At 44.1% G+C, this 27,405-nt stretch overlaps 1 protein-coding gene across 1 annotated transcript in view; it reads left to right on the forward strand.

Moving 5' to 3' along the window:
* Window positions 1-27,405, forward strand: part of WDR35 (WD repeat domain 35) — a 2,872,164-nt gene that overhangs the window by 326,488 nt on the left and 2,518,271 nt on the right. The gene's annotated exons all lie outside the window — the stretch shown is intronic.

Consider the following 27,405-nt stretch of genomic DNA (forward strand, 5'->3'; position numbering starts at 1 on the left):
GACTGGGCTAGTATAACTGGATATATGTCCATTTTCAGTAGAGGCCTGGGGAGAAAAGCTCCACATAAAAAACGAACAAATAAAACATTACAATTTAATTTACAGTTCATTTGTCAGACACAACAGGTGTTATGGTAAATTAGCATTCATGATAATAGCAAATAAAATAGAATGTATTTATTTATTTATTTTTTTGAACAAACAATAGTAGAAGAAAAGAGTATTCAGAAGGATGTGGGAGATTCCCAAAATAAAGTTATAAATATGGCACAGGAGAATAGAATAGTTATAAACAAGACATGGAGAATTAGTTAAGGGCAGTGACTTAGCTATAAGGCAGTGAAATAACCATACAGTCTTTCAAGGGTATAATAAGTCTAACTTAGAAGGTAGTGGTCTTAAAGTAGCTATAAAGTGAGTAGTAAATTGGTGCTATAACCTAGGATAACAGGAAGAGAAATCTTAGTCAGGGTTAGTACAAGGACATAGCCAGTGGGTTGTAAGGTATAATTTGAGTTTCTGTTTGAATAGTGCAGTTGAAGAAAGAGATGTGAGTTCAACAGGAAGAAGGTTCCAACTTTTTCCCACAGTGTTAGAGAAAAGGGAATCTCCTGTTTTATTATTGGGATTTTGTCTAGATACCAGTAGTTTATTTGCTTAGCGTAGGTTTGTGAGATTTTTATATGGGCTGATTAGACTCATGAGAATTGGTGTGTTACCTGGATGATAAAAGGTTTTATGGGCAATAATCAGTTGGTGGAATAGAATTTGATTATGCAGTTCCAGCCAACCCAGTTGCTTCAGATTTTGGCAGTGGTGGGTTCTGAAAGGGGAGCTGGTAGCAAATCTGGCAATGTTATTGTAGGAGATTACCAGCTTGTTGAGGTTGCTTTTAGATAAATTTGTGTATATAGGAGAGGCATAGAAGAGAGTTGAGATAAGGTGGATGTGGGCAATAGTAGTTATAGCTATGGGAGTAAGGAAGGGTTTAATTTTATAGAGGGAGACTAGTTTTCGGTTAACTGATTTTATTGTGGTATTGATATTATTTATTCATTTTCATTTGTTGACCGGGAATGTCCAACTGGACGCAGGTCCATTTCCAGCGGAGGCCCGTGGAGAAAAGCTCCACAAATTAAAATATTACAGACATAGTTACAGATGAAGAATCCTAGCAATTAAAATATTACAAACATAATTACAGATGAAGAACATAGTACATTCAGTAGATAACTAGCATCTGTTCTATCCATGAAGTTATATTAGATATTAACAATTGTTACATTAAGAAGTTACTGCCATATAATAAGTAGATAGGCATGGAAGTATCAGAGCTTGCTGTAATCAAAGGTAGTTTGTGGGGTGGAAGAGAGGTAGATGGAGTGGGAGAAGTTAGAGAGGAGAGTTACACGGTCATAGCCAGCATGTTTTTAGGTGCACTTTAAGTAAAGCTTTGAAGTGGGTGCATGATGGTGAAGAGGTTATTGTGTGGGGGGGGGGGGCAGTTCCATAATATGGCTATAGCGCTGGAGAATAGTGCTTCTTCATCAGTGTAATTGGGTCTAGTAACCTGTAATTGATTTTTGTTGCTGGATCGTAGTGGTCTGGTGGTGAGATAGGGTTAGAGTAGATACTGGAGGGATGGGACCTTTAAAGGATGGTTAACCAGTTTGTGGGTGAGTGCGAGTTGATACCATTGAAGGAGGTGAGGGACTTCTAGCCAGCCTAGTTCAGTAAGTGAGAGACAGTGGTGACTGTGGTAGGATGCCCCGGTGACGAATTTGGCGATTTTGTTGTAGCAGGTCTTGAGTTTATTTAGATTGCATTGCCTTAGGTTGATAATATATTGGAGAGGCATAAAGTAGGGTGGAGATAAGGTGCGAATTTGCAACTGAAATCCTATCTGCTTTGGTGAGGAGTTGCTTATTTCTGTATAAGGCTCCTAGTTTTTGGAGGACTTTGTTTATGGTCATGGATATGAGAATGTCAAATTTGAAATTGTTGTCTATTTCAACTCCTAGCAATTTGGTGTGATCTGTTGGGTGGATAGTGGTGGTGTCTTTTGCTGTGATGTTAAAGTGAGAGGTGTTTTGAGTATGTTTGTTGGGTTCGAAGATGAGGAGTTTAGTTTTGTTTGGGTTGAGTATTAACTGGGCATCAGATAGCCAAGTTTCAATGGAGAAAAAGGTATCCTGTGTGACCTTTTGCAGTTTGGGTAGAGACTGGGCTGAGCAGATGATGGTTGAGTCATCTGCATATTGTATGAGTGTGCCGTGTTTGGTGGCAGAGGCTAGATTATTGGTGAAAATAGAGAAGTGTAGGGGACCAAGGATGGATCCTTGGGGAACACCAACAGAGACAGGTAGTTGGGGAGATATGTCATTTTGCCGTACAGCAGATTGCTGGCAGTCAGACAGGTAACTTTGAAACCTGTTGGTAACTGATTGAGAAAAGGATAGGTTATTGAGTACAGAGAGGAGTTGTTTGTGTGGGACCATATCAGATGCTTTAGATAGGTCTAGGAAAGTAGCAGAGGAGAGATGGCCATTGTTTTTATGGTGAAGGATAGTGTAAGTAAAAGAGAGTAAGGCAGTGGTGGTGCTATGGTTTGGTCAAAAACCATGTTGAGTATTAGAAAGGAGGTAGTCTGAGATTTGAGAGTGAATGCATCTCTCTAGTATTTTGGAGAGTGGAGATAGAATCGCTATGGGGCAGTAGTTGGTTAGTTCTGTGGAGGGGCCGCCTTTGTGAAGGGCAATGATGTGTGATATTTTCCATAGTGTTGGGATGTAGCATTCTGACAGAGATTGGTTAATTAAGATGGATACTGGGTAGGCTAGGGCGTCAGCTGCAATTTGTAGGAATTCACTTGGCAGGTTGTCTACTGCTAATTTTGTGGGTTTAAGTTTAGTTAAGAGTTTTCTTATGTTATGATATGAGTATCATAGTTAAGGTTGTGGTCAATAGGTACTCCTAAGAGTTTGGTGGAAGTGTCATGAGATATGACTGTGCCATTATTAGATTTAATAATGATGTCAGTTGGGGTGGACGTTTGTGTAGGAGTAAAGAGCAGTAGTTTAGTCTTTTTGGGGTTAAGGAGAAGACAATGCTGTAAAAAACATTCTTCTACTAGAAAGACATTTTGGGTGAGGGATTGCAGTTCAGATGGACCTGTAGCTGAGCATATTAATGTGGAGTCGTCTGCTATTGTGTGCATGTAGCTTGGGGGATACTTATAGTTAGATCGTTTATAAAGATGGAGAATAGAAGAGGGCCCAAAATAGAACCTTGGGGTACACCAAGGGTACACCAAGGGTGGCAGGAAGATGGGTGGATAGACTGTTGTTCCAAAACACTGCTTGTTGCCTGTTATCTAAGTAGGATTTGAACCATTGAACCATTCTTACAAATCAACACAGAGTGTGCAGTGGTATTTACATAAAACTTTCATAGAACATATTTTTGCAGCAAATCTTTAGGTCAGCTTCATGACATAGAAGGAAAAAGCCCAGACTACAATGTAGGTGACATGAATTTGAAAAGCAACTCCATATGCTTGATGAAGCTGACAAGGGAGGGTATACATGTCCATCCTGGGGGAGATGGAGTTGTTTCCACTTGGCTTGCTGATGATCAAAGTCAGAGCAAAGGCTTTTCCTGTAGCACTGAGCCAGTGCCGAGGGGATATGGGTTTTGATGACCAATGTCAGTGATAGCTCTTGCCACCACTTGCAAGGAGTGTGCATGTGCAGAGCTGAGGGGCATAGACAAGTCTCTGTGATGACGCATGTGGTCACATCACCCTCAGGGGTGGGTTTAGGGTTATAATACATACCTTTAGTTGCTGGGATTGCAAGAGGGGCACAAACAACCCTCATGGGTGCTGGTATGATGGCTTCCTATAGATGTCTCTTGCCTCCAATATTGTACTGGGAGTGGGTCAATTATACGGGAGACAAATGTGTTGAACCTGATCAGAGAATGGCTTGATGGCCAGTAGACATTGAGGTAAAATGATCTGGAAAAAATATCTGTGGCAGGCTTAACTCTGGAGCAAGGAAGAAAAAAATCACATGTTCGCTCTGTAGGTTTGAGAGACCATTATTATTAGTTGAGGAATTTATAGTGTATATAATTTATAGTTTATAGTCACGAGTGGAGTCCCACAAGGATTGGCCATGGGTCCTCTCCTGTTTGGTATCTACTGCTCAGAAGTCCAGTCCAACACGAAGGGACGCTGGCTGACAAAGTTTGCAGATGATTGCAAGTTGGGAGCCATTATTAACTCCCCAAGTGATGTTGACATGCTACAGAAAGGCCTCACTGAGACCAACGACTGGTGTCAGAATCATGGCCTCAAGCTCAGTGCCAAAAAATGTGTCATCATCCCCTTTGGGGAAAAACCCAGTTTCCATGAACTACCACATCTATGGTAGTCCACTGAACACAGAAGACGTTATAAGAGATCTGGGAACACAGGTTGACAGCAACCTCTCTTTTGACCACCACACTGCCACTGTGGTCAGAAAGTCCTTCTATGTGGCACATCTCATTACTAAGGGTTTTGCTTCCAGGAAGAAAGAGGTCATCGTCTCCCTCTGCTCTTCCCTCATTAGGCCAATCATTGAGTACAATGCCCCATTTGACACGTACCTCACTAGACACCTGCAACAACTGGAGAGGCCGCAAAAGTACCTCACAAAGAGGATCCCAGGCCTTAAACACTTGTCCTATATGGACAGACTCAAAAAACTCCCAACTATTCTGTCTCATATTGCCTACTTAGAGGCGATCTCTGCTTGACTTATAAATTCATGTCTGACCCAGCTCTGTTAGAAATGCTGCATCTAAAGAAATCCCAATCCCTCTACACCATACGCTCCAGAGACCTCAACCTCATTACCACAATCAACAGAACATGCTGGAGGGACAGGTTTATAACCCAGAGACTGCCCATGCTATGGAATAGATTTCTCATACATGTCAAACAGAGCACTTCACTGGCCCTCTTCAAGAGAAATCTTGATGAGTGGATGGGAAATAAAAAATTCACCCCAGGGATCACTTCAGTGGTTCTACTCGACAGAGGTATTGGAAACTAAGGTCAGGTGGCACAATGCCAGGGTAATCCTATAGGCTAGGCTTGTAAAGCCTCCAGGGCCATTAGCCTAGTACACACCTATGAAGCTATGAACGTATGAACTTATTTTGAAGGGATTGCTTCTGTGGTGGTGCTGCGGTAGCGTTGTCGCCTCACAGAAAGACGTCCTGTTCGATTCTCAGCTAGAGCATCTTCTGTGTGGAGACATGCGTGAAAGGGTGTACCTTCGTTGAAGGTTGTGCGTCACGGCTGGCAACTCGGCACGTAAAAAAAATCTACTGCCAATCATTAGCAGACCAGAGTTCTGCTGTGGCGACCCCTAACCAGGAAAGGCCGAAAGACACAACAACCTCCGTTCTCTGTTAGAGAGGCAGTATTTGGAGCTTCGTCTCAAAAATCATTAAAAATGTATCCCGCTCCAACCACCTCAACATTCTCTTCTAAGACTTAGGAAAATCCATTAAAAGATCTTTTTTGGATCTATTGGATACCTCAGATCCAAAAAAGAAAAGACCCGCATTTTCGGATCTGACTTCTTCTTCTTCGCATCAGAAACATATTGAGATACATTCCTCAGATCCGATTGCCTCTTCGGATCCGAAAACTACCAAATTGAAAGATATAATGGATTAGATCCCTTGGATTTGGCACAAAGAACTGCAGATGTAGTGATGTTGCCCAGAACTAGATACTCACCCTCAGTGGATCCAGTTCCATCCAGGACTCAAGTCTCCTGTTTTAGAAACACCAAAACTTCCTTCCAGGATGTCTACTCGGTCTTCCAGAAGCCTTATGGAAGAAGATGTGGAGAGGTTGGAGACAGAGATCCTATTGCCACAGAGCCAGCCAGTTATCCTTTCAGCTCCTACCCCATTGGGTCTGGAGATCAGTACATCCACTACTCCACCTTTGTCATTTCCTCCTTTGACTCCTTTCAAGGTCTTGGAGCCCTTGGATCCGAGATTGCCTGGGGCTGTTGGCTTTGGATTTGAGGATACCTTTATCCTCTGATCTGAGGCTTGCTCTGAGCTGTTTGGTTCATTTGGATCAGGAGAGCTGTTGGAGCGAATTCTACCCCATTGGGTCTAAGGTGCTTCATTCAGCTCCAAGGTTTTCAGACCAGTCTCTACACCTCAAAGCCTTGGCAGTGGTCAGTACTTCTCTGGGTTTAGCCTCAGGTGGACTGCCCTTGGGGCAGGGTTGGATTGTAGATCAGACACTAGATGTTTTGGATTCAGGATCTTCTGCCACACTGGGGTGGTCTGCCTTTGCAGCCTTGGAGAGAGCCCTGTCTGCACCCTTGACTCAGATTATGCCTATCCCCTTGGATCCTTTTTCTACATCTGTCCCATCTCTGTGTCTGGAGTCTCAACTGTCCTTTCCACAGGGACAGCCGGTACCAAAACCCTAGGATTCCCATCACTGGATCCCCACTTTTCCTGGCACCTCCCCAGAGTATCCCACTGAGAAGGTCCCTAAGAAGAAAACTTGTAAGAGCAGACATTTAGATTCCCCAGAATCTGTCACCAAAGATACAGATTTTGAAAAAGATGAAGGGTCTCCACGTTGACCTCCTGATGATGATGTCTCATTCAGAGACATCCTAGAATTCCAGAAACTGAGAAGTGGCTGGAAGTCCAACAACCCTTTGTCAGAATAATCTGTACTCCTGAAGACGTTTGGTACTTGGCTCTTCTACCTCCTGGGTGACCCTGCCCCTAAATGAGCTCATTAACTTGGTCTCACCGTAAGCATAGGAGGATCCAGACACCATTGAGCCAATTCCCAGGAAATCCAGTTAAAATCATGACAACTCTAGAGGATAAACAGTTTCTGTCCAGGGGGTTCCTGTTTATTCTTTGGTTATAGTGGTGGCCATTAAGAACGAAGTCTTGGAGGAAAGTTCCTCTGTTCATTCCCCCAACAAAGACTCTTGGGCAATGTACAGATTTGGGAAGCATGTCTATACCTCAGCAACCTTCACTTTAAGGTCTCTGAACTATTTGGCACACTTCACAAGGCTACAGAGAGGTCTGATTAAGGAGCTATCAGACACCCTCTCAGGATCCATTTCTGAAGAGATGAAAGCATCTGTCACCTCTCAGTTGGCTACCCTGCAATTGATATCTAACTCCTCCATGAGGCTTATTTCTAATGTAGCAGAAGGAAACTCAGTGGCAACGGGTTCAGACATTGCCATTAGGAGACATGCCCGGATGTGCTTTTGTGATTTTGCAGAGCCTTTTAAGTCTTCATTCGTCAGTGCTACTTTTCATGGCATATCTGTTTTTGACCCCAAGGTAAAGAACACATTGTCCAGGTGTGAGAAGGATGGAAAGACCCTTTCTGCCATGTCATATGTTTGTCCACCCCACAAAGATCCCTTTCAAGGAATTATCGAGATTGTGGGAAAATGTGGTTCAAAAAATTCCAAGGACCTTTCCAGGGCACACATGGAGGAAGTTCCCCAGGAGCAGAGGAGGGGTATTCAAATGGTAGACACCACCCTTGTGGCAGAGGGGGCCCACAGAACCAAGGGTGCAGAGATTCGTTCTTTGGTAAACACTTTCAACTCTCCTGAAAGGAGGCCTGATTTGTCCCCCTCTGGGGGCAATCATGGGTCATTTGTACCTGCACCAGAGAACTTGGATAGAACTAACGACAGATATTTAGGTGCAGAGAATAATTTACAGAGGCTATATAATACCATTTTCCCTTTATCCTCCCAATACAATAAAATTCCCTGTTGTTCAATCCAGTCAGAGGGAACAAGCAGCAATTCGGATTGAAAAGCTGCTAGAAAAATGAGTCATTCAAAATTCTTTTTAGTGACAAAGAAAACAGGGGGACTGGAGACCAATTTTGGATCTCAGTATCTTAAACAAATCCGTTCAAAAGACCAAGTTTTTAGATGGTCATTGTTCAGTCCATTCTTCCTTTTTGGAAAAATACAGTTGGATGTGCTCAGTAGATCTTCAGGATGCTTACTGTCATATAAAGATGAACAGGCAATCCAGAAGATTTTTATGCTTCTGGCTGGGAGTCAGTCACTATCAGTTCAGGGTTTTGCTCTTTGGTCTCACCACAGCCCCCAGGGTGTTCACCAAATGTATGGCAGTAGTAGCAGCTCACTTGAGACTGCAAGGATTCTGAGTGCTTAAATACTTAAGACAACTGGCTCATTTCCACCCCGACTGGGCATCAGCTCATCATGGCAAGACAAAAAGTGATCCAGACGTGCTGTAGTAGGAATCACCACAAACTACCAAAAGTCTCATCTAGAAGCACGTCAGAGCCTAGAGTTCATAGGAGCACTGCTTGATACAAAATCTATTATAGTCTCACTTCCCCACTCCAGAGTTCAGACAATAAGATTACAAGTGAGAAAGATAGTTTGCAGTACCAGAATCACAGCCCATTTGGTCCTTCAGGATATGGGTCAATGGCGGCAGCAGTAGCATTATTACCCTTAGCCAGATATCACATGAGAATTCTTCAATGGATGCTGGCCTCGCAGTGGTCAGTACTTTATCTTCCGTTATCTGCTCTGATACAAATCACCAATATATGCAAAAGGGATCTGCTGTTGTGGATTCAGTCAGAAGAGGTTCTACAAGGACGTCTATTCATCCCTTCTCAGCCCAAGGCTGTTGTGACTACAGATGCTTCCCAGTTGGGGTGGGGGGGCATTATCTGGGAAAGATGGTCCAAGGCACATGGCCCCCCGAAGAGGCAAATTTGCATAAAATTGCCCTAGAGTTTAGAACGGTGCCTATAGCATTGCAGAATTTTCAGAATGCTGCCCCTTCTGGAACAATTGAGATTCAAACAGACAACATCAGTGGTTTGGTACATCAACTAACAAGGGGACCCAGATCTTACCCCTTGGTTGAGATGCGCTCAGACTTTGGCAATGGGTGATTTCTTCCAACCGTTTTCTTATAGTACTGTATATTCTGGGGAAGTACAGTGTATTAGTGGATAAATGAGCAGGTACTTCCTACTACCTCATGAGTGGTCCTTCAACAAGAATATAGCAGAATTGATTTTCTTACAATGGAGCCAGCCTTGTAGGGATCTCCTTTGCATCTCCCCTGAACAACAAGTGCAGCTGCTACTTTGCTCTAATCCCTCCACAGGGGGAGTCACCGAGGGATGCTGCTCTTCATGATTGCCCCCCCAGTCTACTTTATGCTTATCCCCCATTTCCTTTGATTCCAAAGTTCCTACAGAGTGCTGCCAAGTTGAAGAGCAACGTCATCCTCATTGCACCCTATTGGCCTCAACAGATTTGTTTTCCTTTCCTGTGGCCTCATTTAGTTCATCAACCATGAATTCTGGACCCAGCTCAAGATCTGCTGTCTCACCCAACAGGCATAATTCATCCAAATCTTCCTAGTCTGAAGCTGACTGCTTGGTTTCTCCATTTCCATTAATAGCCAGACAGCCTATACTCTCATCTCCTTTTCGCAACATTTTGTTATCTTCCCTTAAACCATCTACAAGAAAACTTTATGCCAGTAAATGGAAAAGATTCGTACACTGGACTGTTCAAAACCATACCGACCCCTTTTCTGCCCCAATTCATAGCATTCTCGATTTCTTGAAGCTACTTGTTAATCAAGGATTCAGTTCTTCAGCTGTAAAAGTTTAGTTGCAGCAATTTCTGATTTCCATAGTGGATTTTGATGGCTCCAAACTTGCTTCTCATAAATTTTGTAAAACCTTTTTGCGAGGCACACTTTTAAAACATCCATTTAAAGATCCTACCCCTCCATGGGATCTTAATCTGGTACTGCAAGCCTTGACCCATCCAACCTTTGAACCTGCAAATGACTGTGGTCTTAAATTTCTTTCTTGGAAAATTTTTTATTTTGGCCATTACTTTTGCCAAATGAATTTCAGAAATTCAGGCCTTGTCTGTGAAGCCCCCCCCCCCCATTTCTAATTACTCATAAAAATAGAGTTACACTACAAACTAATGCATCTTTTTTTTGCAAAAGAGTATCAGAGTCCCATATTAACCAATCAATCAATTTACTAGTTTTCTTTCCAAATTATTCGAACAAACGTTAATATTTATTACATTTATTAGATGTTCATATGCAACTGTGCTTCTGTTTACATAGAACAAAGGGCATAAGATCTATGGGGCAGTTATTTGTTTCATTTGCGGATGTGAAACTGGGTAAACCAGTGTCCAAAGTCACCCTAGTCAGATGGCTTATAAGCTGCATCACCTTTATTTGCAGCAAATTGGATATCCCTTAACCAAAGCAGATATGTGCTCATTCAAACAGGTCCATAGCAACTTCCTCTGTTTTTCATTCGAGAGCTTCCATGGTTGAAATATGTGCGTCAGCAACTTGAGCTTTCCCCCATACCTTTATCACTCATTACAAATTGGATTTGATATCAAGAAGTAGAGCATCATTTGGCTCAATGGTGCTTTGGAATATCCTTCCTTGAATCCACCCTGGGATTTAGGTAGCTGGGGACTCTGTCCCATCAATTGAGGACAGAATGAAAGTTGACAACATCAGATAAAGAAGTTATGTACATCATAATGTTCCATCTGCATTGTCCATTTTCATTCTTTCTGAACTCCCCACCCACTAACCCCCATCCTTTTTCTGGAAGAGCGAGTGGCTATACATATAAACATTTCATATATTCCAACCTTAATAAAGCTCCAGATATAGCCTTGTCTAGACTATTTTTACATTTATGTTTCTTTATATACAGTAAGAATCATTACTTTATACTATAGCAGCAAACAAGATCTGAGGTAATTGGGGTTGGTACTTTCTGGTAAAGGAGAAGCTCAAGAATTCTAAGTTGCCACAGGCTTTTGCAGCAGCCGAGTCGGATCTGACAAATCGGATCTGAGCCCATCTGTTGAGGAAGAACGAAAATGGACAACACAGATGGAACATTATGGTAAGTACTTAACTTATTTTTAAAAAGGAACCAACAGTTCAGTATGTTTTTAACGTGGGTGGCAGAGTTCCCATGTCGGTGACTGAGAAACTGTATTCTCTCCATAGTAGATTATGGCATGGGATTAGCACGGCTGCAACAGAGGTAGGAAGATATCTGAGATGGTTGTTTGAGCTTCAGATGGTAAGACAGCTAGCTCAAAATGGCTAAATTAGTTTAAAAAGAATTGAGCCAAGAAAAAATAAACCCTCTGTTTCCTGGTAACTAACATCATTCGGGGTAATGCAGTGCTACTGTCTTTTAAGAGAAAAGGTTATGAAACAGCAGATGTGGTTTGCAGATAGTATAATTGTTAGGCCATGCCCTGGTTATATAAGGATTATACCTTTTCCTATTGCTGTTTCCTATTGTTCAAGCTGTTGATGTTCTGTAGTCCTGTCTTGCCTTCATTCTTACATATGGGTTCGAAGCCGATCCTTGGCTCCAACTCAGCCGATTACAAAACTCAAAGTCTCTTAGTTGGCTCGTGGCAAGGTAGGTATCCCATAGTGCACTAGTAAAATCCCCATATCTCATTTGCTGCGTCTACGAGTTCAGAAGTGCTTCTTGCTTGGCCGTGGCTAAGTTGAAAACTTTTTCTTTATTATCGTATTTTTACTGATATTTCTTCACATAAATAGCTAGTTATACTTAATATTCATGATAGTTTTTTCATAGATAGCTTATAGAAGTGATTTTTACTATTTACTTAGTGTTGAGAACTTGTTGGCTGTTGGGCCCTTGTTGTTCTCTGTGTGGTATCCTGTGTACTAGTTTCTGATATAGTTTATATTACTGTAGGTCCGTGTTTGTGTTGTGACCTTGTTTTTTGACATTTTTTTTTCTATATTAATGTAGTGTGTGCAGTGTTTGCTATTTTCAATAGTTTGCCTGCCATTTAAGATTCTGGTATTTTCTGGCTTAGCTTTCTTCTTTTTCCACTAGATCCGTTTAAGTTAGAGGATCTAGTCCTCTGTTTAACTTTGACTCTTTCCTCAACAGGGCTAGGCCCATTTAAGTTAGAAGACCTAGTCCTCTGTTGTTTCTCCTCTGTGAACGTGTTGGTTGTTTGCGATATGCCCGTTTAAGTTAGAAGACCTAGTCCCCGTTGTATATGGCATGTGTCTCTTATAGGGTGAGGCCCATTTAAGTTAGAGGACCTTGTCCTCCTTTCTTCCTGTTTCATAGAGTTCATTGTAGTCATGTCAAAGGAATCCAAAGACCATAAACCTTCAGGTTTTAAAAAGTGCATTAACTGCTCCCAAAAATGTCGATTACAGATGGTCACAGTAATTGTGTTTATTGCCTTGGAGCCATTCACCTGCAGAAAACTTGTTCTTTCTGTCACTCCTTTAGCTCCAGAGTTCTCCAGGAGAGAAAGAACAAATTAATTCTGAAAGGTCTCTTCTGTCACTCCTTTAGCTCCAGAGTTCTCCAGGAGAGAAAGAACAAATTAATTCTGAAAGGTCTCCTCAAGCCTTCCTTCGAGGAGGACTTGGCAAGCTCTTCTTCATCTTCCAAGTCTCATTCATCAAGAAAAGAGAAGGTCATGTCGGCCAAGAGACATTCTCCGGCACAAACTATTTTGTCTGAACCTCCTCAGAAAAGATTAAAACTGGATAAAGCCTCTACCTATTCGGCTCCACTGTCCTTGGAGCCGGTGGAGGTGGTCGATGTTGACACTGCAGTGTTGGCCCCAAGTTTTTTGGAGCAGCCTACTGAAAAACTGCATCGGAGACAGTCCAGAGAGCTTTTGCCAATCTCCCCAACTTTACGATCTCCCATTTTACAGAAATCTAGGTTGCCTACCCTGTCATCCAGATCTTCCAAGAGCCTTTCAGAAGAGGATGTAGAGAGAGTAGTGCTTAGACTCTTGAAGTCGTCTGCTTTGCCCAAATTGTTGTTGGCTCCAACCTAGTCAGTTCCGGAGCCATCTGAATCCATTCTCCCTGTTGTGGTTCCTCTTCCGAGCCGAGTCAGGCATTTGGAGCCGGAGATTTCGATACCACTTGTTGTGGAACCCTTGGTTCCTGCTCCCCTTGTGGCTGTCTCTGAGCCAAGTTCCACTCAGACACCTTTGGCATCGTCTGTGGTGTCTAGGAGCCAAAGCTAACTGGTCGGCCCAGGCAGGGATGCTTGGACCCGAACCTCTTCGGTGCCGAGTCTCCATCTCGGTGAGTTGGCTAGGGTAAGCTCGGACCCTCCAGCCATCTTGGAGCGTATCACTTTGGAGCTTTGGACTACCTCCATTTCCTCGGAACCGGGGCTGTCTTCAGAGCCGGAGAGATCTGCATTCAGATGATGAGGAGTGTGCTGTCCTGGTCATCAGCTCTGCACAAGGGTACCAATACTCTCCCCCCCCCTCAAGCACCGACCTCTGTCTTAGCACCTTCTCTCTCTCTTGGCAGCAGAAACCCACAGCCTCAGGAGCCCCCATTGGGTGGCCCCCACTCTTCCGAGACCTCCCCAGAATACCCTTCTGAGGAGCCCCCTCAGAAGAGCACATGCAAGAGGAAGCATGTAGACTCCCCAGATGAGTCCATCACCTCAGACACTGACCTCGAGGAGTTAGAAGGGTCCCTCAGGTCGTCCTCTGATGATATCTCCTTTGTAGACATCTTAGAGATCCTGAAGCAGAGAACCAGCTGGCCCACTGTCACCCCTTCTGATGAGGAGTCAGTGTACCTGAAGTCTTTCAGGTCTCAACCTTCAGCCTCTTGGGTGTCTCCACCTTTTGATGAACTCATGGACCTGGTTAGTCGAAAGGTGTGGGAAAATCCTGATGCCGTGCAGCCAGTCCCCAGAAGACCCAACAAATTTCTCTCGGCCTCAAAAGAGAAAGAGTTTTTGACCAAGGGTGTGCCTGTAGATGCCATGGCGGTGGTGGCGGCCACTAAGAAGGAACTAGTGGAGACTTCTACATCTGTCCATCCACCGAACAAGGAGTCTCGAATGATGGATAGATACGGGAGGCGTATCTTCTTTTCAGCGGCTTTTACCCTCAGATTTCTGAACTATCTCACACATTTTACTAGGCTTCAGAGAGATTTCCTCAAGGAGCTAGGAGATACTCTTCAAGGTGTATCTACTGAAGGAGTCCCTGAGAAGGTGACTGCTCAGTTGTCCACCTTGAATTCCATTGTGAACTCCTCCATGAGGCTAATCTCCTGTGCAGCCAACGGAGCGAGTAGGGCAGTGGGTTCAGGAGTTTCCCTTAGGAGACACTCCTGGATGAGTTTATGTAATTTTGCGGAGCCTTTCAAATCTATCTTTACCAAAACCCCCTTTGACGGTTCTTCTCTGTTTGGACCAAAGGTAAAAGATACAGTCACCAGGTGTGAACAAGAAGGGAAAACTCTCTCTGACGTGGGAGTATGTTTTACCTTCCCTTCTAGACCATATCCCAAGGGTCAGAGAGGTGGTAAAATGTGGTTCAAGAAGTCCCAAAGATTTTTCCCGGATGCACAAGGTGATTCCTCCTTCAGAGGCAGAGGAGGAGGAGCTAATGGTAGACATCACCCTAGAGGCAGGGGGGGGGTCCACAAAACCAGGGTGGCCGCGTTTCCTTTCGAGGCCGCCCTTATCAGCGCTCCTGATGTAGGGCCCAGCTGTGCTTCTTTGGAGCCAGTCGGTGGTCACTTATCTTTGTATCCAGAAGCCTGGCTAAACATCACCTAAGACAAATGGGTACAAAGAATAATCACCAGAGGATACTCCATACCTTTCTTTCTTCCACCCCACACTCCCAAGAAGATCCCAGATGTTCCACCGAATCACAGGGATCAAGCAACTATGGAAGTTCAAAAGTTGCTGTCAAAACGAGTCATCCAAACCGTCCCCGCAGACCAGATAGGATTCGGAACTTACTCCAGATTCTTTTTAGTGCCAAAATTAACAGGGAACTGCCGGCCCATTTTGGACCTCAGCAAACTTAATGAATCCATAAAGAAGGCCAAGTTCCAGATGGTAACACTGCAGTCTATTCTCCCTCTGTTAGGGAAAGACAACTGGATGTGCTCCATAGACCTCCAAGATGCGTACTACCATATAAAAAATGGACAGAGCGTCAAAGAGTCATCTACACTTCCAGCAGTGAGCTAGTCATTACCAATTTCGTGCTCTGCCCTTTGGTGTCACCACAGCCCCCAGGGTGTTCACCAAATGTATGGCGGTAGTGACAGCTCACCTGAGACGTTGTGGATTCCAAGTGTTTCCGTACCTGGACCTGGCTCCTGACTGCCACCTCCAGGCACCTACTCCAAGCCAGGGATTCAATCATCCAGCTCTGTTCCCAGCTGGGGATTTCAATAAATTGGGAAAAGTCTGCCTTATCGCCCTCTCAATTTGTGACTTTTATAGGTGCAGAAATAGACACAGTCGAGCTCGTCTCCCTGCAGACAGAATTCAAAACCTCAGACAACAGATTTACAGCTTGTTTCCTCTACAGAAAGTCAAGGCAAAGACAGTGCTGAAACTCTTAAGGACCATGGCCTCTACCATAAATCTAGTCCCACTAGCCAGATTGCATATGCAAATTCTTCAATAGCTTCTTTTTTCCTCATGGTCTCTCCAACAACTGCCTCTATCTCATCATATTCTCATAACAAGAGTCTTGCAAAAAGGGCCTTCATTGGTGGATTCAGCCCGATCACCTGACAACAGGAACTCCATTCCTCCCTTGCCAGCCCATTGCCACTGTGACCACAGATGCCTCACAGATAGGGTGGGGGGCATTATCTAAGCAGGACTGTCCAAGTCACATGGCAAGATCATGAGGCTCACCTGCATATCAATGCCCTAGAGATGAGAGCAGTGCTTCTAGCGTTGCAAGCACTTCACAACTTTCTTCCTTTGGGGACGATAGCAATCCAGTCCAACAACATGTCAGTGGTATGGTATCTAAACAAGCAAGGAGGAACCAGATCTTACCCCCTTTGTCAAGAGGCTGTTCATCTTTGGCAGTGGGCGATATCTTCCCAACGCTTTCTAGTAGCAACACATACCCCGGGGACAGCCAATGTGATAGCAGACAAGCTCAGCAGTGCAATATTGATGCCTCACGAATGGTCTCTGAATCAGAAAGTAGCGGAACAGATTTTCCACAAATGGGGACAGCCTTGCTGCGATCTCTTTGCCAGCCCGATCAATGCCAAATGCAGCAGCTACTTCTCCCTTATCCCCCCTCTGGGGGAGTCACAGAGGGATGCACTTGTTCACGATTGGCCCCTGGGACTCCTTTATGCATTCTCCCCCTTTCCGCTCATATCCAAAGTGATCCAGAAAGCAAGATTCTTGGGAAGCAAAATGATTCTGATCACTCCTTGCTAGCCTCGTCAGATTTGGTTCCCCTTTCTCGGGCCTCATCTCCTAGACTATCCATGGACTCTGGACCCAGTTCCAGACCTCTTGACACACATGTCAGGCTCCCTTTACTCCTGCCTCCATACCCTCAACTTGACAGCGTGGCTACTCTACTTCCATCCCTAGTCAGGCTTTATGATTTTTCACCTGCTGTGACCCATATCCTTACGTCTTCGCACAAACCTTCCACTAGGAAGTTATACGCTAGCAAATGGAGATTTTCTGTCTGAGCAAAAGAGAAAAATGTAGATCCCTACACAGCATCCATCCCTGTGATGTTAGAATTTTTGACTGAACTTTTCCATCAGGGATCAGCTGCTGCCACAATTAGGGTCCAACTGGCAGCGATATCAAATTTTAATTTGGGACATCATGAGCTTAATCTGATGTCCCACAGATTATGTAAAACCTTCCTTAAAGGCGCTAGCTTGCTGAGACCTCCCTTTCAGGAACCTGTACCTCCGTGGGATCTAAATTTTATTCTGCCCAAACTAACTTCCCCACCTTTTGAGCCCACACATTCGTGTCACTTGAAGTTTCTGTCTTGGAAAACTTTGTTCCTAGTAGCTATCACATCCGCTAGACAGGTATCAGAGTTGCAAGCACTGTCAATCAAGCCTCCTTATTTGATTTTCACAAAGACAGAGTTTCCCTTCGTACAAATCCTTCTTTCATCCCTAAAGTTTGCTCTCAGACTAATTTGAACCAAATTATCGAACTGCCTGTATTTTTCCCTAATCATTCCAAAAGTGCGGAATATAGATTTCATCATCTTGATGTTCACAGCCAGTTATGGTTCTGCCTTTATAGAACTGAGGAATATAGAAAATCAGACCAATTGTTTGTGTCCTTTTCTGAAACTAGAGTAGGTCTGCCAGTCTCTAAAGTGACTCTGTCTAATTGGATTTCTAACTGTATTTCCTTTATTTATTCCTCCAGTGGAAAGATCCTCCCGTTCAAGATTAAGGCTCATTCCACAAGATCCCTGTCCACATCTGCTGCCTTTCAAGCCAGAATTCCAATTGCCAGTATTTGTGCAGCAGCAACTTGGGCTACCCCTCATACCTTTGTCACTCATTACAAATTGGATTTGACCTCCAGGGTAGAGCCTCCTTTGGTTCCACGGTACTCAGGAGTATATTCCCGTGAACCACCCGAGAAAAAGGTGCTAGGGATGCTGTCCCATATGTAAGAATGAAGGCGAGATAGGACTACAGAACATAAAGAAGTTATGTACTCACAATAACGTTCCATGTTTGTAATCCATCTCACCCTTCATTCTTACGAACCCAGCCACCTACCCCCATCCTGAAAGGATCTAGAGACAGGATAGTGTTGCCTTTAGTAGGGTGGAGACCTTTCATTATTGTTGTTCTTTCTAGATAACCTTTCTATCTCTTTTATAGTTAGCAGTAAACAAGATCTGGGGATTTTACTAGTGCACTATGGGATACCTACCTTGCCACAAGCCAACTAAGAGACTTTGAGCTTTTTAATTGGCTGAGTCAGAGCCGAGGATCGGCTCTGAAGCCATATGTACAAATGAAGGGCAAGATGGACTACAAACATGGAACGTTATGGTGAGTACATAACTTCTTTTTTAGTTCTTTGAACGAAGCTGATAGCAGTTTGATGGTCCCTTCTTCAAGAACTAGTAAGCCAGTCAGAAAGCTGAAGATTTTAAATAAAACTAAAGATCTAGTATGAAACATTGCATCTTCCTTAGTTGAGATACAAAAGAGAACACAAACTAACTAATTTACACAACATTGTGGTCTTAACTAGTCACACAGCAGTTGTTTCAGTTGGGGGAATGTGGCCAACTGCACTCCCCAATCTCTCACTCAACATATATCCAAGGTCCCCAAATACAAGGAGAGGGAACCTTAGAAAAATGAATCTTGCCTTTTCCCTCTTCTTCAAGTTATGCAATCTCATGGCTAAGAACAGTATTTCTGATAAAATAAGCTCCAATGTACTAAGATGCCAACAACATCTAAAAGCAATGTTACAGATGCAATGTTCTGCAATCCAATAGAGGATAATACAATCAGTGTTAAAGCTCCCTAAAGCTATTGTTGCCATCTGTCTGTTTTGTAGAGGTAGTAACATTTTCATTCAAGTACAGGAGCTGTGGGCACAACAAAAGGAGTCAAAGTGTATAATAATATGGGACTCCCATGCAAAGTCATGTGCCATTATAAACTAATGAGGTCTCATTAGTAGTATCAGTGCCTTATCCACTTTTCAGCTAATTTTGTTTCCATTTGTTTGCCGACAAACTAATTCAGATTAGCATTTTAAAATAATGCAGTGACATGCTAATTTACAAAAAGGCATCCATTCCCTCAGTCAGACCACCATAGGCCTTCCATTAAAATGAAGACTAGGGAGCCTTTGCCAGAACCTGCAAAGGCTGAGGAAGGGAAAATGAAAAGGACTTAATCTACTGCAACCTTAAAAGAATGTGAAGACTTCTTTATGCTTAGATTTCCCATCAGAACTTCAATTGCATCATTATTACATGTCAAAATCTTCAGCATCTCTTCCCAAAGTATTATATTTGGGGAGACTATAAATCATATGGGAGAATTTTTTGGATGACCATCAGATCATTCCTCACTGAAATGAAGATGCCTTGAGATTATGAGGGTACAACAAACCAATGGTCTGTGCCAAATGTTTTTGGTACATTTAAGGATGTGAAGATGGTCATCTGTTAACACCTACATAACAAGTTAGACAGGATTCTGTCCACCCCTACTGACAGGAAATAGTGGAGCAAGGGTCCTCCAGTAGATGCAATGGTGGTCGTGGCAGCCACGAAGAAGAAACTGTCCTAAGAGAGTTCCTTGGTCCATCCCCCTACTAGACTATCTCTTGGTATGGACTGATTTGGGAAATGGGCATGTGCTTCAGTAACCTTTGCTCTCAGGGCACTGTATCGTCTAGCTCATGTCACCAAATTTAGAGAGACTTGACAAAGGAAATATCCAAGTGTCTCTCTCTCAGGTGTTCTGCCTGCATATGTCCAGAAGATAGGGAACTTCCACCTGTCCTCCCTCCAGTCTTCTTCCATTGTAGCCATACATCTGCTGTCAAATGCAGCTGGTGGTGCAACTAGGGCAGGAGGCACCAGTATCGCAATTCACTGTCATGCCTGGATGTGCCTTTGCAACTTTGTGAAAAGTTTCAGGATGCCCTTCTTTAATGCCCAGTTTGATGGGTCCACTCTGTTTGAACTTAAAGTAAAAGACACTCACTAGGAGTCAACAAGATGGTAAGACTCTCTCTGCAGTAGCCATCTGCTTCTCCATGCCCCAGAGATCCTAGTCTAGGAATCATTGATCTGGGAAAACTGTGTGGTTAAGGAAGTCTCAGAGTCTTATCCAGAAACTTCTGGTGATAGAGCCCTTCGTGGCAGATGAGGAGGTAACAATAATGGATGTTGCCCTAGAAGCATACAACAGAACCAGGGCTTTCACAGGCCATTCTCCAAAAAGCCATTTTATAGGTTCATAGGTAGGTACTAGGCTATCGGCCCAAGGGCCTACGTAAGCCTAGCCAACAAGGTTCCCTGGCTTACGCCACCCAAGAAAGTTATTTTCCTGTGCCACTGTCGAGCAGAGACACAGAAGTGATCCCCGGGGTGTATTTCCTATTTCCCATCCACTCAAGATTTTTCTTGAAGAGTGCTAATGAAGAACTTTGCTTGACATAGATGGGGGTAGCCTGTTCCAGAGTATGGGAAGTGCCTGGGATAGGAATCTGTCCCTCCAGCATGTCCTGTTTATTGTGTTGACAAGGTTTAGGTCCCTAGAGTGTGTAGCTCTGAGGAATTGGGATTTCATAAGGTGTAGCATGTCCAACAGCTCTAGGTTTGACATAGCTTTATATGTTAGGCAGAGATCACCTCGGACTAGGCGATATGCTACGGAGTAAAGCTGGAGTTTTTTGAGGCGGTCAGTGTAGGGCATTTATTTGAGGCTAGTAATCCTCTTTGTGAGGTACTTCTGTGGCCTTTCCAGCTACTGCAGATGTCTTGTGAGGTACATTCCAAAAGGGGCATTGTACTCTATAATGGGTCTAATGAGTGTCGAGTAGTGGGGAACAATGACCTCTTTTTTCCTTTTATGATGAGGTGTGCCACGTAGAAGGACTTCCTGACTACTGTGGCGATGTGACTATCAAAGGAGAGACTACTGTCCACCTGGGTCCCAAGGTCTCTTATCACGCAATTGGTGTTAAGTAGATTGCTGCCTATGTGGTAGTTCATGGGTACAGAGTTTTTACCAAAGGGGATGACACTGCACGCTTTGGCATTGAGCTTGAGGCCATGGCTTTGACACCAGGCATCTGTCTCAGTGAGGCCCTTCTGTATGATGTCCACATCATTTGGGGACTTGACTATGGCTCCTAGTTTGCAGTCATCTGCGAACTTCGTTAGCCAGAGGCCTTCTGTGTTAGCCTGTACTTCAGAGAAGTAGATAAACAGGAGGACGGAACCCTGTGGTACTCCACTTGTCACTACATTGAGGCCAGATTTGGAGTCTGCAACTTTTACATGTAATTCCAGAATGGGGGATGGTGTCGAAAGCCATGGTGAGGTCAAGATAGGCTGTGTGTGAACCACCTTACCCTCATCTACGGCTTTAGTGACTGCCTCAAAGAAGTCGATCAGGTTCAGGAGGCATGATCTGCCTTTCAGAAACCCGAACTGGGTGGGATCCAGAGTTTGGAGGTTACCAATTTCTTTGTTTATGAGTTCCATGATGATACGTTCCATGGCCTTGCAGACCAGGCTCGTCAGGCTAATAGGTTGATAGTTCCCGGGATCAGTGGTGGCTCCCGCTTTGTGGAGTGGGATAATTGTTGCTGTGCGCCATTCAGTGGGCACAAAGCCTAATGCGAGGCTATTATTGAACATGGTGTTTAAGTGGGGAGCCAGTTCGTTCTGTAGTTCATGTAAAATGCAGCCTGGGATGTTGTCCGGTCCCATGGATGCTGTGTTTTTGGCTTTAGAGAGTGCAGCTGTTACCTGCATAGTTGTGATTACAGGGACTCTGCATTCTTCCTGTATAGATATGGGCCCTTTAGGGGGTGAGAGGGGGGTGAAGTTAGCACTGAACCTATCTGCCAGGATGTTGGCAATATCAGTTGGTTCTGTAATTATGTGCCTTTGTGCTGTAACTCAGAGCAGATCTAGGTGTTGCCATCGAGATTCTTGACATAGCTATAGAATGCTTTGTGGTTGTCCTTGGAATTAGTGGTGATTTTGTTTTCGTAGCTAGCTTTGAAGGATCTTATAAGGGATCTCAGCTTCTTACTGTGGCTGACCAGGGAGCTCCTCCACTCATGGGATTTTACTCTCTTTTGCAACAGTTTCTTCCTTCTGTTGTACAGTTTGTTTATGGCAGGGGGCCACCAGATTGGCTTCCTTTTTTTGGAGGATAGCATCTTGGTTCTGTTTGGTATAGCACGATCCATGCACTCGTGTAATTGTTTATAGAGTGCATTTGTGTAGGATTCAGCAGTTGTAACTGTATTGTCCATCTGCATGGGTGTCATGAAGTTCACCACTTCTGTCTTATGAAGTATGAAGTTGGCTTTGGAGAAATGTTTTACTGTGGTTTCCTTAATGGGGGTGGGGGGGTGGGGGCGGGATGTGGATTATCAAGGATGATTAGCTTATGGTCGGATCGGACCAACGAGGAGTTGACTTCAGGTGTGGAACACCGGTCACTCATGTTGGTAATGACTAGGTCTAGGATATTGTTGCCCCTGGTGGGGGTGTGGATAAGTTGATCTAGGGCATTGGAGTTTATGAATTCCAGAAAGCTTTGAGCTAAAGAGTTGGTACACGAGTAGTTTTCCCAGTTAATGGTGGGGTAGTTGAAGTCGCCCATTATTAGGGTGTTTGGTTGAACCCTAATATTTTCCAGTACATCAAGAAAAGAGGAGTGGGAATCCTGGGGCATGGTGGGGGATCTGTAGCAAGCTACAATTTAGATTGCAGTTTTGCCCCGAGTTAGTTGCACTTGGATAACCTCGGATGCATTATGCTGAGCAACTAGCCTGGAGGTGTGGATATCCTTAATGAATATGGACACACCTCTGCCTTTGGTGTTTCGGTCCAGGATATATGGCCGAAAAGTGTGGTATGAGTTATAGTCTGGTAGTGCAGGGGTGCGCTCTGGAACCTTAACCAGGTTTCAGTCACTGCACAGATATCGATGTTCTCCATTTTAAGGAGTGCCTAGAGTTAGTGCATTTTGAGATTTAGACTTCTAGCATTGAGTAGCATTACCCTCAGTTTTTGCTTGCCTGTTCCTGTTATGGTGGTGAATTTGTTATTTGAACTCTGCCTAAAAAAGGCACTATAGGGGCAGCAAGAGCAATTTCAGTGTTCCTAAAGGGTTGCCTGATTGCTGCATTCTGGAGACAGTTAGGGGATGCTTATCTCTGCACCTACAAACCTGGAAAAACATAACCATAGATTTATGGGCACTAACCATACTCTCCAGAGGTTATTTTATACTATTTTGATGTTCTACCCAGATGTTTACAAGCTGCTAGAAAAAAAGACTCATCCAGCCAGTCTCCATAGACCATATAGAATCCTGACTCAACTCACGGTTCTTTTTAGTACCCAAGAAGACGGGCAACCTTAGACCCATTCTGGACCTGAGACATTTGAATCAGTATATCAAGCAGACAAGATGGGCAGGCTCCAGTCCATTTTGCATCCATGGAGGAAGGATTCTTGGATATGTTCAGTAGACCTCAAGGACACATACTGTCATGTGAAGGCAGAGAGGCGTTCAAAGAGATTTCTCCGTTTCGTGCTGGAAACCAGTCACTCTCAGTTCAAATCCCTGTATTTTGGGCTCACCACATCCCTCAGGATGTTGGCTAAAGTTAAGGCAATAGTAACAGCGCATCTCCACCTACTGTGGATCCATGTTTTCCTCTGTCTTGATGATTGACTTCTCAATGCTACAACCAATGATCTCTTATTGCACCACTGTGACCTGTTGCTCCAGTTAATGCAAGATCTAAGTATTACAGTCAGTGTTTTCAAAAGCCAGTTTATGCCCTCACAACAGATACAATTTATTGGATGCCACCTGGACAGAACCTTACAGATTGTCTGTATTCCAGTGTGCAGGGTTCTTTCGCTCCACCTCACTGCAGCTCAAGTTCTTCACCTCTGTTCATCAGCTGATCCTTTGCCTGTTGGGTCTTTTGGCATCCACAATTCTTAAGGTCCCATTCGCCATTTTCTGAATGAGTGTTCTTTAGTAGACTTCAGCAGTACAATAGTCCCAGAGGGTCCTTCCATGCCATGCCAAGATAAGACTTGCAGGCAACACATATCTTTGTGAATAACATCTCCTTCAGTACTAGTAAGACGACCATTAAGAATGAATCCCGAGGTGGCAGTAGTGACAATGGGTGCTTCCCTTGTAGGGTGGGAGTGGGGCATTTTGAAGGTAAAATTGCCCGGGGCACATGGTCACATGTAGAGGTCAGTCTTCACATAAATTGGAGACTAGCAGTCCTCCTTGCGTTGCAGGCTTTCAAGACAATCTCCCCAGAGGTGTGATTCAGGTATGGACAGACAATATCTTGGCTGCCTGGTACATCAACAAACACAGAGGAACTCATTCATGTCCCTTATGCTACAAAGCCATGAGAATCTGGCAGTGGGCAGTGCCTTCACACTTCTTTTCTAATAGCGATGGATATCCTGGGGTTATCCAGTGTTCTAGTAGACAATCTGGGCAGATCTATCTTAATGTCTCACGTGTGATCCCTCAGTCCAGTAGTGACAAACTTGATCTTCAGTAATTGGGGCCAACCTTGCTGTGATATGTTTGCTTCCATTTGCTGTTTTTGTGACGAATCAGATTCATTTTGGTGTGTTTTTAGTCAAGCCCCCTTTCATTGTATTTCCTACTCTGGGATGAGTTTCAGTGATGAGAGTATCAGAACCAGCAAGAGATCCCATGCTGATGTTCTCAGGACTCACAAATGTGCTTAGATCTTCCAATAAGAACAGGTACCTGCTCTGCAAGTTCCACCCCATATGCCATTGAAGTAGAGCCTTGTTAGTCCTTCATCTTGCCCTCTCAAAAAAAAAAAAAAAAAAAAAAAAAAACAGAGGCTCTCAGTGGCATGAGAAACACCCCATGTTTGGATTGTCTTCTCCACAGGAGAGCTCACATGAGTTCACCCTGAGTCCACCTAAGAAAAGGCTATGCAAGAAAAAGCACATACACTCCCCTCCAGTATCCCCCCTCCCCAGACAGTGATCCTGGTGAAGGGAGAGCTCCCCTCCAGAAGACACCAAATTTGGTGAGCTTCTACAGCGGGGATCATGGCCCATCAACCCCTGTCTTCTCTGAGGAAGAGGCCCTCCAAGAAGCCTACAGATCCTCACCCCTGGCAGCCTGCATGGTACTGCCTTGGGCAAGCTTATTTACATGATTTGCTCCAAGGCTTGGAAGGGAGTCTGATGTAATGAAGCCAGTTCCACACAAGCCCAACAGAGAGCTGCAGATCCCCAAGGATATGCCCCACTGGAGTAAGGGACCTCATGACAACTCTTCTGTAGTGTCAACAGCCATCAAATGTGAGGTCCCAGAGGACAATCAGGCTGTCCATCCTCAAAACAAGGATTCTTGGATGATGGCTATATTCGGAAACCATGTGTATATGTGAAGAACCTTTTTCATCAGAGGCCTAAATTACTTGGTGCATATGGTGAGGTTTGAGAGACCTGGCAGATAAAACCCTGGAAACTCTGAAACATTTGCCTGCCGGGGACTTCAATAGCAGTTGGAGACCACGAGTATTAATTCCACCACTTCACTGTCCATGCATCCTTTACACAACCCCAACTGATGGGACAGCTAGATCAGTGAGTTCTGGTATTTCAGTGCAGCATCATTCCTGACTATGCCTCACTGGTTTTGTGGAGGACTTTAAAGCAGCTTTTGCCATTTCCACTTCAGATAGATCCTGTCTTTTTGGGCAGAAGATTAAGGATAAACTGCTGTGATGTTAGCATGAGGGCAAGTTGCTCACAGCTGTTTGGGTTACGTTCTTGGCCTCTCAGAGGCCTTCAAATAAACCAGAAGTGAGCCAAGAACATCTGGTTTTGGAAGTCCAAACAGCTTAAGTGGCAGTTCGACAGAGTTTCCTAGGGTGGAGGAAACTTTTCTTTTAACTGCTGCTAAAGAGACAGAGGTGGACCACACCAGCAAGGGTTCTATGGCCTCTCCTCATAATCCATGCATAATGAACCCTGAACAAGTGCCTAACTGCTTTAGGCTGGAAAAGGTCAGGGGACTACTTTCCCTGCATTTGCTTGCATGACTGGTCATCACAGAAGATTGGGAACTTGTATCTAGAGGCTACTGAATACCATTTTTAAAACTGCCCAAACAGCTATGTTCCCATTCACGTTTAGTGCCACTCTGTCAGAGAAGGATGACCCAACAGGAGATAAAAATGTTCTGTTCAAAAGAGCCATTCAGGTAGTCTCAGCAGACCAGAAAAGATACGCATATTCTTTTTAGTGCCTAAAAAATACTCAGCACACGAAAAAGGAGTCCTTTCATATGGTTATTTTGCAGTCCATTCCGGCATGCTTACAGGTAAGAGATTGGATGTACTGTTTGGATCCCCAGGGTGCATATCTTCACATTAAGATAGCAAAACCATCCAGGAGATTTCTTCACTTTAGGATGGGAGCCAGTCATTACCAGTTCAGAACACTGAATTTTGGTTTCACCACAGGCCCCTGGGTGTTCACTAAGTACACAGTTCCAGTTATAGCCCACCTAAGACTCTTGGGGATGAAAGTCTTTCTGTGCCTATGTGACTGGCTCATTGCTGTGCCTATAGTGGAAAAGCTTATCATGGCAAAACAATACTTACCCCAGCTTTGCCTGTCCTTGGGGATCACAGTCAGTCTTTCAAAATCAAATTAGAGACAGTAAGAGAGCTGGTCATATCATCCCCAGACAGGATGTCCACCACAACACAAGCTGTGATAGACTTTTCCCACCATCCAAAACTGGATGTAGATTCAGTTATCAGAGTTTTAGGCTTATGGCCCCCACTTTTAAAATGGTACCGTATGCCAGACTGTGGTTGAGAGCACTTTGGCAGACACCCTAGTTCAGTGGTGTCAAGTAATGCAACCCACAACAAAACCCATAAAACTGTCAAATAATTGTCTGAAGCACCTTCTGTCCAAAAAGGGAGGATCCTTTTCAAGTGGCAATGATCAAAAGCTGCCTTAAAGTGTTCCACATATCCAAGTGATTTTGAAGGTCCCCAGTAGGCAATTGTTTCAGAGTTTACAGGGCTTTATCTCCCATACTTCATCTCAGGATCACCCTTTGTTCAGCCTATTACAACAGCAACATTAACCATGGATGCATCCTTGCTGGGGTGGGGGTGGGGGGTCATTATTTGAACAGGACATTGCAAAGGACAGTGCCCACAGACAAGGGCAAATTGCACATTAATGTCTTGGACATGATAGTGGTCTTACTTGCACTGCAGGCCTTCTAATAGCAATGCACATCCCAGAGATATCCAGCATGATTGTAGACAGGTCGAGCAGTCTGATTCTGCTGCCACACAAATAGGTTCTCAAGTCGTTGTGGCCCTAAACATTTTTCCTAAGTGGGCAAAACGTTGTTGCTTCAACATCCAACCTAAAATGCAGCAGGATTTTCTCTGTCTTCTCCCAAGAAGGATATCCTCCAGTAGATGCATTCTCCCAGAATTGCCACCCACAGATTGCATTATGCTTTTCCCAGTACTACTCATCCTGAGGTTTCTGCAGAAAGCTAAAATATGCAAAGCCAAGGACATTCTCTTAACCACATTCTCACCATGCCAGATTGGGCTCCCCATGCTTTGGCCACATCTTAAAAAAAAAAAAC

The sequence above is a fragment of the Protopterus annectens genome, chromosome 1.part0 (assembly GCF_019279795.1).
Source record: "Protopterus annectens isolate FY-2018-M chromosome 1.part0, PAN1.0, whole genome shotgun sequence".
NCBI lineage: Eukaryota > Metazoa > Chordata > Ceratodontiformes > Protopteridae > Protopterus > Protopterus annectens.